Source organism: Triticum aestivum, chromosome 2A (genome assembly GCF_018294505.1).
Source record: "Triticum aestivum cultivar Chinese Spring chromosome 2A, IWGSC CS RefSeq v2.1, whole genome shotgun sequence".
In the NCBI taxonomy this organism is placed as follows: Eukaryota; Viridiplantae; Streptophyta; class Magnoliopsida; order Poales; family Poaceae; genus Triticum; species Triticum aestivum.
In genome coordinates, this window is record NC_057797.1 from 348,946,532 (window position 1) to 348,959,506 (window position 12,975).

Below are 12,975 nucleotides of genomic sequence, written 5' to 3' on the forward strand. Positions count from 1 at the left end.
CCTTGAGATCGTTCCTTAGCCGTGTGCGGTGCCCCCTGCCACCATATTCCACCTCGATCATATTGTAGCAGTGCTTAGGCGAAGCCCTGCGACAGTAGAACATCAAGATCGTCACCACGCCGTCGTGCTGACGAAACTCCTCCCCAACGCTTTGCTGGATCGGAGCCCGGGGATCGTCATCGAGCTGTACGTGTGCTAAGAACTCGGAGGTGCCGGAGTAACGGTGCTTGGATCGGTCGGATCGGGAAGACGTACGACTACTTCCTCTATGTTGCGTCAACGCTTCCGCAGTCGGTCTGCATGGGTACGTAGACAACACTCTCCCCTCTCGTTGCTATGCATCACCATGATCTTGCGTGTGTGTAGGAATTTTTTTGAAATTACTGCGTTCCCCAACACTCAGCTCACCACGCTACCTCCCTCCTGCCGGTGGGTCTCCGCCCCTATTCAATTTTTCCACTGCATTTTATATTTTGTTCAGTTCCACTACTTGCCGATCATAAGTCCAATTTCATCTGTGTTTCCATGTTCTTCCTATAGCATAAGATGATTGGCATTACTGTGACACTGATCAAGCCAACTGCGTGTATTTAGTGATTAAGGTCATTTGGAAAAAAAATTTACACTTGCTGTGATGCCTTACAATCAAGACATTTTTTTTATATAAACATTTTTGCAACATGAATGTCAAGGAAAAGCATGTGAAAATGCCCTCTATAGGAGAAAGGCTCCTATAGAAAACACTGTTGCAACATTTTAGGCATGCGATTACAATTATTTGGCAATCTATTCTAATTGGCGCGTTCAGATCAGAAATATATAGAGAAATTGTGGTGGTAGTACCACCAATCCACCGTTTGTCTAATTAAAAAGAAATGCACAACGGAAAGCAAAATGTATTAACTAGTTCAACCATGTAGGTAATTACAGTGTAAGGCTGCACCAATTACACTGTATAGAGGCTACATCAGTTCATTATGAAAAAAGGAACACAATAAGTTAACTTTGCAAGTACATCACTTCACCTTGATTAAAATACAAAAGTGCACCAGCAAGATTTTGATCAGTTTGCTTGTAAAAATGCAGAAAGTTGGTAGTGTAAAGAAAATCAGAGAACCAATGTCAGCCTAGGTAACTCCACACAAGTGCACCCGTTAGAAACAAAAGGTTCTGCATGTCACTGTCATACCCTGCATAATGGAAATTAATGCAGAGCTGGAGTGAAACAAGGAAGAGGAATTGTTGCAGGGGCAAGTGTTGTGGGCATTAGCTGCTATGGTGCATCTTATCCAGTTATTTCTTGGTCTACATGCGGCCATTTTGAGGTTCAGCTTGGTTGACAAAAGCAAGACCAAATCTGTGTGTGTGTGTGTGCAAGTGCAACCATGACTTGCATATGGTGTACATACAAAGTTATTTTGGTTTTCAGACCCAGAAAAAGTTCATAGCCTGGGAAGTGGGAAGTACAAGGGGCAAAAGTTACCGAGTTCAACAAAAACGAAAAGGTTAGTTTCTCTTTTCTCTAATTTTCAGTTCCTCCTTTCTGTGTTTTGATCATCTGGAGCTGATGAGTTGTTTCATTTTTCCTAGTTTCAGAAGTACAAGGGAAAAGATGGAGAGGTTGAACTACTCACAACCGTTGTTGTGGAGCCGTGGCACGTCGACGAGCTCCTACAGAGCCATGAGCTGCGGAACCGATGAGCCAGCTACCTGTCATAGTTCCACAAAGGTGAAAATACATGCTAATTAATTCCACAAATGATTTTGGATGATCCATAGCCATCAGGCGAGCAGTTCAAGGCCTGCTGCACGGGCCGCCCATCGTCTTCTACGCATGAGCTTGTTGTCTCTACACATCTAGCATCGGAGTATGTCTCTCCCCCTTGTCGCGCAGACATGTCGGATAGTCGAGCTAGTGTTGTTTGTGATTACTATCGTTGCGTAAATTTGTTCTATAACTTTGTACTGACGGGACCTTCAACATATATGGTGTTTAGAATTTTTTGTAACTCTGTACTGCCGGGACCTTAAGCATATATGGTGTTCTCAGTATTCTGATCTGTAGGCCAAAAATGGTGAACATTTAAACATCAGTTTGATTTAATAAAACTGAGAAGTTCTACTTTCGGTAAATAGCTGAACCTGGATGCAAGTACAAAAGTTTGTTTTAGCGAGAAAATGCGGCATTTTGACAATATTCTGTATGATTCATTTGTTCAATCTTAGAACTTGGCGATATTCAGTCTATTTTTTCTATGATGAAGGCATACATGAAGTCATGTGCAATGGTTATCCCCCTAGTGTTTCAAAGATTCGTATTTTGTTTCTTCAAATGTGTTGTGCGCCTGTTTGATGAGGTAAAACAAAGTAAAATAGTGAAAATGTCATTAAAGACTCTTGGAAGTACACACGTAAAAAATAAATAAGTTATAATTCTTGTCAGGTAGGAAGTTTGGAGAAGAAAACATAAGTTTTTAAAAGAAGGGAATGGTAAAAATGTAAGTCCGTTCAACTATATAAACCATAAAGGTACGATGGTGATGACACCATTAGTAAGGATAAGGATGAGAAAATAAATTAAAAACTAAAACTAAAAGAACATCAAGTGATTATTTTTTGAGAAGTACAAACTCTAGTACCATAATTACCATAAATTAAAAACTAAAAATTACATCAGTTCTAACTCAAGGGACGACAAATTTGCAAAACAAATGTAGCAGTAGAAGTTTGGAGGAAAAAGAAACTTAATAAATGGAAAAACCTACAAGTTCACAACTACAAAAGTTGTATGTTCAAACATGATGTCTCAGCTAAGTTTGGGAAAAAGCTCAAACAAAAGAAAAACCCACGGGAATTCAAAAGGTAAAAGTTCAAGTCGCAAAACGCGAGAAGTCCAAAACATCATTGTAAAAAAATGAGTTAAAAAAGAAGCACACAAAATATTTTATTTTTGAAAAATACCATTTAGTTCAATGGTATAAACCATGCAAGTTCGAGGACTATGATACTGCAAACCATAGAAAAGTTACATGGAAAAGCCGTACCAAAAAAGTAAAGTCTAGTCTGCGAAAACACACTCAGTACAAACCCATACGGACATCAGTTCAAGTACTTTTTTGAAACTATTCAAAATTACTCTATGAAAAATACCTCCTCGGTACAAACACACACAGATATTAGTACGAGTACTCTGTTTGCTCTGTAGGTGTTTGTCCCTATTCCAGTGAGCACTATTTTTTTCTAAATTCTTATCTTCGGCTCCTGCATATGTGTTTGGGCAGTACAAATACATCGCCATAGTGAGTACATATGTAGCACCTTGGGGAGTACCAAAAAGACAACCGCCTAGGATTAGTATTGAGTACATCACCGTGTGGGTGGGCTGGGGCAAAAACTTGTACATGTTAGAATGGTTCACATGGCACAAATTATTCATTCTGATGAGACATTTTAGGCCTAAAACAAACGACTGACACAGGTAAAATGGATATATGTAGAACAGGTAACATGCTGAAAGCGGGAAATGATTCTGCTCGTATCAAAACACTGGCCATCTTCTTCAGCTTGTCGACATTCATCTGCACGACACACACGAGTTGTTGCATTAATAAGAAGACGTCGTAGCTAAAAAGGGATCTCCTAGCTCTCTTAGTCAACGACATGGCAGCGTCCAGTCACTGACTACTCAGGCCGGGCGTGCTCTCCAGCCAAGAAGCAGAGCCATGGCGCTGCTGCTAGTTCCCAAATCTAGCAGCCACCGATTCACCCTAACCTACCGACCGCAAATCCACCTTGAAGGACAAAGCAACCAGATCGAATCTCACAAGCGCTCACTCGTCCGGTGCCTACCCGCCTGCCTGCCTACCAGTCCATCGGGCAAATCAACCATGGATGGAACCAAGACGGCGGCCAGCGAATCCACTGGCAGGACGAATCGATCGCGTCGTACCATTCCACGACCCACCCGCTCACCACGCGATCAAAAGAAGCTGCGTGGCAGAGCATAGCGCCGCGAGGGGCGGCAGGAGGAGACGGGCGCTGGGGTCTCACCTTGGGCAGGGGTTGTCGAGCGCGCCGAGCGCGAGGCTCTGGTTGCTGCTCCTTAGGCTCCGAGGTCACGCGCCCAGCCAAGAACAGAGATCCGCCGGCCACCCAGCCATGGGCTCGGAATCGGAAACCTGGGCCGACCGCTCCACTCGATCGAGAGAGGTGGGGAGGAGGAGGACGATGATGAGTGAGAGGATGGCGTACGAGCATGAAATCATTGGAGCAGCTGGGGATCTTGGGCGCGTCGTCATCCTAGTGGACGATGTAGCCACCGACGGCCACCCCTGCGCCCCGGCACCCATCACCGCACCTAGGGTGGGGCTTGGGTTGCCGGGAGGGAGGCGGGCGGGTGGAGAGATCGGCCGCGAGCAGCTCGGTCGACGACTGGAGTGGCCAGCGGGAGGGGCTGATAGCATCAGTACAACTGTTTAAATTCATCAATTCAACAATAGTAGCAGAATAATATTCTGTTACGCGAAACAGAATAGCTCAGATGTATGTATGTATGTATGTATGTTTGTTTGTATGGATCTGTCTCCAACACATTGTGCTTGCCAAAAACAAAAGGTGTAAAAAGGAAAGGTGAAGATCACCATGACTCTTGTATAAGGGTGGAAGCTGAAAGTAAAAGATAGGCCCTTCGCAGAGGGAAGCAGAGGTTGTCATGTGCTTTTATAGTTGGATGCATAAAATCTTAATGCAAAAGAACGTCACTATATATTTCTCCTTGTGATAAAGAACTTTATTATGTAGTCTGTCGCTTTTACTTCCTCCATATCACAAGTTCATATAAAGCTTATTTTCTTCACACTAATAGATCATACATATTTAGAGAGCAATTTTTATTGCTTGCACCAATGACAACTTACTTGATGGATCTTGATAGAGGCGAGGGTCCTGATCTTTCGATGAGATGATAACTATCGATCTGGTGGAGCTGACTTTGACGATCTGACTACAAACATGCACGACATTGCGCCTTAGCAGTAGCTAAACCAATCTCCTAAGGTTACCGATGATGCTGGAAACAGAATCACCCTGACCATGAAGGTCTATTCTTGCACGCAGTCGAAGAACAAGCAAGAACATGATAATGCAATCTGAATATTGCAAATTTAGATGAAGTATTGGTAAAGGTGGGGATCCGAAAGCGGTCTTGGTCTGGTCGTTGGACATAAACGAAGTACATGAAGTTGCATTGGCTAACTTTTAACTAAACAAATCCCAAGGAAAAAAGCTACTAGATGGACCTACTTATATAGGAGTAAGGGATGGCGGCCAAGGATGTGGGAAGACGTCCCAAGGCAGCCTAAAACTAACCCTAGGTCGTACAAGGCTCATGGTCCCAAGTGGAGGTGATGCAACACCTTTGGACTTGTAGTTTGACTCGGATTCTGCTGCAACGTCAGATTGTTTCATCGATAACTCAACGCTCCGGATGAATTTTAAGGTGAATCCAATTGGGTTGGAAAGAGCACGAAATCTACTTTCCAACAAAAAGAAGAATCACCCAATTCGGAGTTCATATGAAAGTGTCATTTGTGTTTTGAGTCAGGTATGTCTGTGCAGTCTAAATCTGAATCCAGAACGTGAGAGACTTGGACTCTATCTTCTCTTGGCCCAAAAGTGATGTGAGAAGGCTTTTTGAACAACACCTAAACTTCTCTTTTCCCTTATCTTCACATTTGGATTGTACAAACGTCCCATACACTTGCAATTAAACATGACACAAAAGTTTGTGAAGTATCTTTGTCCTGGATGACATAAATAAATTATTGCGTAGTTTGCATTAGAAATCACCTCATAAATATACATGTATGCAATATTTTTGGTCGTATCCAAGGTACTCATGTCCTCATCAGATCTTTCTCAATCCATAGGTAGGTATGGTGGACTCTCATGGCAAAACTGGTTTAAGGGATGTTTGGAAGCACAAGTAATATCTCTACTTGGTGCAAAGGATTTGGCTAGCATAAGAGAGAAAAACAAGCTCAACATGTTGGAGAATCCATGACAATATAACTTCTATTCGGATATAAGAAAACATAACCCATTATGTTGTCTTCCTTGTCCAACCTCAACTTTTCCCATGTCATATTTTAATGAGTGCTCACAATTACAAAAGATGTCCAAGATGGTATATTTATATGTGAAGCCTCTCTTTATTTATTACTTCCTATTAATTGCAATAATGACCAAAACTATGTTTGTCAACTCTCAACAACTTTTATTCATCATACTCTTTATATGTGAAGTCATCACTCTCCATAAGATCATTATATGATCTTTTCATTTCTTTTTATATTCTTTCTCTTATTTTATTCCCTCAAGATCATAGCAAGAAAGTAAAGCCCTCAACTCAAAACTACTTTTTATTATATATAACTCAAGGACTCGATTACATAGATAGATATCAATATAAAACTCAAAGCTAGATCATACTAAAAACTTTATTCTATTAGATCAAGATATAACCAAAAGGACCGAACTAAGAAAAATGGTAAAGGTAAAGATGTGATGGTGATACGATACCGGAGCACCTCCCCCAAGCTTGGCAGTTGCCAAGGGGAGTGCCCATACCCATGTATTTATGTGTCTTTCTTCGGAGGTGGTGATGTGATATTCTTGGCGATGATGCCCCTTAGGATGCGATTCTCCCCCTCGAGCTTATTATTTTGCTGCTTAAGATCCACTATTTCCTTGCAAAGTTTAGCCGTGATGGCTAGAGCTCTAATCACCCATGGATGTTTCATAGCTGTGGGGGAAAAGCAACACTCCTCTTCATATTTTCATAAGAGAGAAATCTAGCATTGGGAGGGATGACTGAATTTGGTATCGCTGAGCTCTGAAGTTCCTCCAACATGAATCCAGGTTGAAGACGAGAGGTAACTTCTTGATCCTCCTCCATGGCATCCACCCTTTTCAAGTCAGCCTCCATATCTTCCTCTGTTGATTGCCCGAAGTGGTCAGCTTCACTGTTTGCTCTTGGGCCCGGTGTCGGATGAGAGACACGACTCTCCCCGACCGACTCTTGCGAAGACATCTGATGCAGAAACAACTCAAAACGAAAACATGAGATATTGAAGTGGTACAGTGGTCAAAACCTTCAAGAGATTATATAATGAATTTTTACCGACCAAAAGAAGTACTTTGCAAGAAAACAGAGTCCGGAGGGCACACGAGGTGACAAGAAGGTAAAGAGGCGCACCCAGGGGGTAGGGCACGCCATCCTACCTTTCCACTTCCTCGTGCACTCTTCAAGTATAGGGGATTATCATGGAGACAGGATGAATAATAAATTATTTATTATCATATTTCCTAGTTCCTGATTACAGAAGCGTGCTTTTGATCTGATTCTTTTTGCACAAGATTGGTATGCAAATTTCCCAGGTTTTCCTAATTTTTCAGAATTTTTGGAGTTACAGAAGTATTCAAGAGTTATAGATCGCTACAGACTGTTCTATTTTTGACAGATTCTGTTTTCTATGGGTTGTTTGCTTATTTTGATGAATCTATGGGTTGTATCGGGGGGTATGAACCATGGAAGAAATACAGTAGACACTACACCAATATAAATAAAGAATGAGTTCACAATAGTACCAAAAGTGGTGATTTATTTTCTTATACTAAGAATCTTATGAGATTTTCTCTTGAGTTTTGTGTTGTGAAGTTTTGAAGTTTTGGGTAACGATTTCATTGACCCTGGAATAAGGAGTGGCGAGATCCTAAGCTTGGGGATGCCCAAGGCACACCAAGGTAATATTCAAGGACAACCCAGAGCCTAAGCTTGGGGATGCCCCGGATGGCATCCCCTCTTTCATCTTCGTCTATCGGTAAATTTACTTGAGGCTATATTTTAATTCACCACATGATATGTGTTTTGCTTGGAGCGTCTTGTATGATATGAGTGTTTACTTTTTTTGCCACAATCATCCTTGTTGTACACACCTTTTGAGAGGGACACACATGAATCATCATTTATTAGAATACTCTATGTGCTTCACTTATATCTTTTGAGCTAGGAAATTTTGCTCTAGTGCTTCACTTATATCTTTTTAGAGCACGGTGGTGGTTTTATTTTATAGAAATTATTGAACACTCAAGCTTCACTTATATTATTTTGAGCGTCTCTCTAAACAGCGTGGTAATTTGCTTTGGTTATGAATTTAGTCCTAATATGATAGGCATCCAAGAGGGATATAATAAAAACTTTCATATAAAGTGCATTGAATACTATGAGAAGTTTGATTCCTTATTATTGTTTTGAGATATAAAGATGGTGATATTACAGTCATGCTAGTGAGTAATTGTGGATTGGAGAAATTTTTGTGTTAAGGTTTGCGATTCTTGTAGCATGCACGTATGGTGAACCGTTATGTAACAAAGTTGGAGCATGATTTATTTATTGATTGTCTTCCTTATGAGTTGTGGTTGGGGACGAGCGATGGTCTTTTCCTACCAATCTATCCCCCTAGGAGCATGTGCGTAGTACTTTGTTTCGATGACTAATAGATTTTTGCAATAAGTATGTGAGTTCTTTATGACTAATGTTGAGTCCATGGATTATACACACTCTCACCCTTCCACCATTGCTAGCCTCTCTAGTACCACACAACTTTCGCCAGTGCCATACACCGACCTATTACCTTCCTCGAAACAGCCATCATCCCTACCTATTATGGCATTTCCATAGCTATTCCGACATATATTGCCATGCAACTTCCACCATTCCGTTTATTATGACACATACCATCATTGACATATTGCTTTGCATGATCATGTAGTTGATATCGTATTTGTGGCAAAGCCACCTTTATAATTTTTTCATACATGTCACTCTTGAGTCATTGCACATCCCGGTACACCACCGAAGGCATTCATGTACAGTCATATTTTGTTCTAAGTATCGAGTTGTAATTCTTGAGTTGTAAGTAAATAAAAGTGTGATGATCTTCATTATTAGAACATGGCACCATGTGAGCAAAAAAAGAGGACAAAGAAGCCAACAAAAAAACGAGGCCAAAGAAGCCAAACAAAAAATGAGAGAAAGAGAGAAGGACCAATGTTACTATCCTTTTTCCACACTTGTGCTTCAAAGTAGCACCATGATCTTCATGATAGAGAGTCTCCTATGTCGTCACTTTCATATACTAATGGGAATTTTTCATTATAGAACTTGGCTTGTATATTCCAATGATGGGCTTCCTCAAATTGCCCTAAGTCTTCGTGAGCAAGCAAGTTCGATGCACACACACTTAGTTTTCTTTTGAGCTTTCATAAACTTATATCTCTAGTGCATTCGTTGCATGGCAATCCCTACTCACTCACATTGATATCTATTGATGGGCATCTCCATAGCCTATTGATATGCCTAGTTGATGTGAGACTATCTCCATCTTTTTTATCTTCTCCACAACCAACATATTCTATCCCAGCTATAGTGTTATGTCCATGGCTCACACTCATGTATTGCATGAAAGTTGAAAAGGTTTGAGAACATCAAAAGTATGAAACAATTGCTTGGCTTGTCATCGGGGTTGTGCATGATTCGAATATTTTGTGTGATGAAGACGGAGCATAGCCAGACTATATGATTTTGTAGGGCTAACTTTCTTTGGCCATGTTATTTTGAGAAGACATAATTGCCTTGTTAGTATGCTTGAAGTATTATTGTGTTTATGTCAATATTAAACTTTTGTTTTGAATCTTATGGATCTGAACATTCGTGCCACAATAAAGAAAATTACATGGATAAATATGTTAGGTAGCATTCCACATCAGAAATTCTGTTTTTATCATTTACCTACTCGAGGACGAGCATGAATTAAGCTTGGGCATGCTTGATACGTCACCAACGTATCTATAATTTTGGATTATTCCATGCTATTATATTATTTGTTTTGGATGTTTTATATGCATTAATATGCTATTTTATATTATTTTTGGGACTGACTTCTAACCTAGAGCCTGGTGCCAGTTTCTGGTTTTTCCTTGTTTTTGAGCTTCGCAGAAAAGGAATACCAGATGGAATAAAAATTTCGCTATGATTTTTCTTGGACCAGAAGACACGCAAGAGACTTGGAGTTCAAGTCAGAAGAGCCATGAGGCGGCGGCAAGGGTGGAGGGCACGCCCTAGTGGGGGGCGCCCCCTGCCTTATGGGCCCCTTGTGACCCCCTTGGCCTAGTTCTTCCTCCTATATATTCACATATATTCGCAAACCACCAGAGGCATCCATGAAAACACTTTTCCACCACCGCAACCTTCTAATCCCATGAGAGCCCATCTTGGGGCATTTTCTGCATCCTGCTAGAGGGGGATTCGATCATGGAGGGCATCTACATCAACTCTATTGCCCTTCCGATGAAGCATGAGTAGTTTGCCACAGACCTACGGGTCCATAGCTACTAGCTAGATGGCTTCTTCTCTCTCTTTGATTCTCAATACCATGTTCTCCTTGATGTTCTTGGAGATCTATCAATGTAATCTTCTTTTGAAGTGTGTTTGTCAAGATCTGATGAATTATGGATTTGTGAGCAGCTTATATATGAATATTATTTGAATCTTCTCTGAATTATTATATGCATGATTTGTTATCTTTGTATTTCTCTTCGAATTATCAGTTTGGTTTGGCCAACTAGATTGGTTTTCCTGCAACGGGAGAGGTGTGGGACACGTATTGAATTGTTGTCATCGAGGATAAAAAGATGGCGTTTACATCATATTGCATGAGTTTATTCCTCTTCATCATGTAATCTAACGTAAGGCGTTACTCCTTTATTTATGAACTTAATACTCTAGATGCATACTGGATAGCGGTCGATGTGTGGAGTAATAGTACTAGATGCAGGCAGGAGTCGGCCTACTTGACACGGACGTGATGCCTATATTGCATAATCATTGCCTTGGATATTGTCATAACTTTGCGCTTTTCTATCAATTGCTCGACAGTAATTTGTTCACCCACTATGTAATTTGCCTTCATGAGAGAAGCCTCTAGTGAAACCTATGGCCCCCGTGTCTATTTTCCATCATATTAGTTTCCGATCTACTATGTTGCAATCTTTATTTTTCAGATCTATAAACTAAAAAACCCAAAAATATTTTATCTTTTGTTTAGTTTCATTTATCTATCTCTATCAGATCTCACCTTTGCAAGTGACCGTGAAGGGACTGACAACCCCTTTATCGCGTTGGGTGCAAGTGTTTGATTGTTTGTGTAGGTATTGGTGATTTGTGCGTTCTTCTCCTACTGGATTGATACCTTGGTTCTTAACTGAGGGAAATACTTATCTCTACTTTGCTGCATCACCCTTTCCTCTTCAAGGAAAAAACCAACGCAAGCTCAAGAAGTAGAAGGAAGAATTTCTAGCGTCGTTGCCGGGGAGATCTATGCCAAGTCAAGATCTGCGTCAAGCCTACCAAGTACTCTCTCTATTGGATTACATTATTCTCCATTTGCCTCTCGTTTTCCTCTCCCCCACTTCTAAAACAATTTCCGAAAAGATTTGCCTTTTTATTCGCCCTTCTTCCATTCGTCTTTTTCATTTGCTCGTGTGTTAGATTGATTGCTTTTTCATGATGGCTCAAGAGAATACCAAATTGTGTGAGTTTTCCAATACTAATAATAATGATTTTATTAGTACTCCAATTGCTCCCACCACTAGTGCAGAATCTTATGAAATTAATGCCGCTTTGCTGAACCTTGTTACAAAGGATCAATTTTCCGTCCTTCCTAGTGAAGATGTCGCATCCCATCTGAATAATTTCATTGAGTTGTGTGATATCCAAAAGAAGAAAGATTTGGATAGTGATATTGTTAAATTTAAGCTATTTCCGTTCTCACTTCGAGATCGTGCTAAATCTTGGTTTTCATCTTTGCCTAAAAACAGCATTGATTCATGGAATAAGTGTCAAGATGCTTTTATTTCCAAGTATTTTCCCCCTGCCAAGATCATATCCCTTAGGAACGATATTATGAATTTTAAGCAACTTGATCATGAGCATGTTGCACAATCTTGGGAAAGGATGAAATTGATGATATGAAATTGCCCTGCTCATGGTTTAAATTTGTGGATGATCATACAAAATTTTTATGCCGGATTGAATTTTGCTTCTAGAAATCTTCTAGATTCAGCCGCGGGAGGCACTTTTATGGAAATTACTTTAGGAGAAGCTACTAAACTCCTAGATAATATCATGGTTAATTATTCTCAATGGCACACCGAAAGATCTTCCACTAGTAAAAAAGTGCAAGCGATTGAAGAGATTAATGTTTTGAGTGGAAAGATGGATGAGCTTATGAAATTATTTGCTGGCAACAGTGCTTCTATTGATCCTAATTATATTCCTTTGTCTACTTTTAGAATAATAATGAATTAATGGATGTGAATTTTGTTGGTAGGGAAAATTTTGGTAATAACGCGTATAGAGGTAATTTTAATCCTAGGCCGTTTCCTAGTAATTCTTCTAATAATTATGGTAATTCCTACAAAAATTCTTATGGAAATTATAATAAGATGCCCTCTAATTTTGAGAATAGTGTTAAAGAATTTATGAGTTCGCAAAAGAATTTCAATGCTTTGGTTGAAGAAAAATTGCTTAAGATTGATGATTTGGCCTGGAACGTGGATATAATTTCTCTTGATGTTGATTCTTTAAAAATTAGATCTATTCCACCCAAGCATGATATCAATGAATCTCTAAAGGCTGTGACAATGTCCATTGATGAGTGCAAAGAAATAACCGATAAGATGCGTGCTAACCGAGATTGGTTTGTAAAAGCACGCTCTTCTAGTTTTTGTTAAAATAATGATGAAGATCTTAAAGTGATTGATGTGACTCCTACCGAATCTTTGTTTTCCAATATAAATCTTGGTAAAGATGGGGCTAGAGATGAGTCAACTTTGTTAAAAGGTGTCCCAATGATT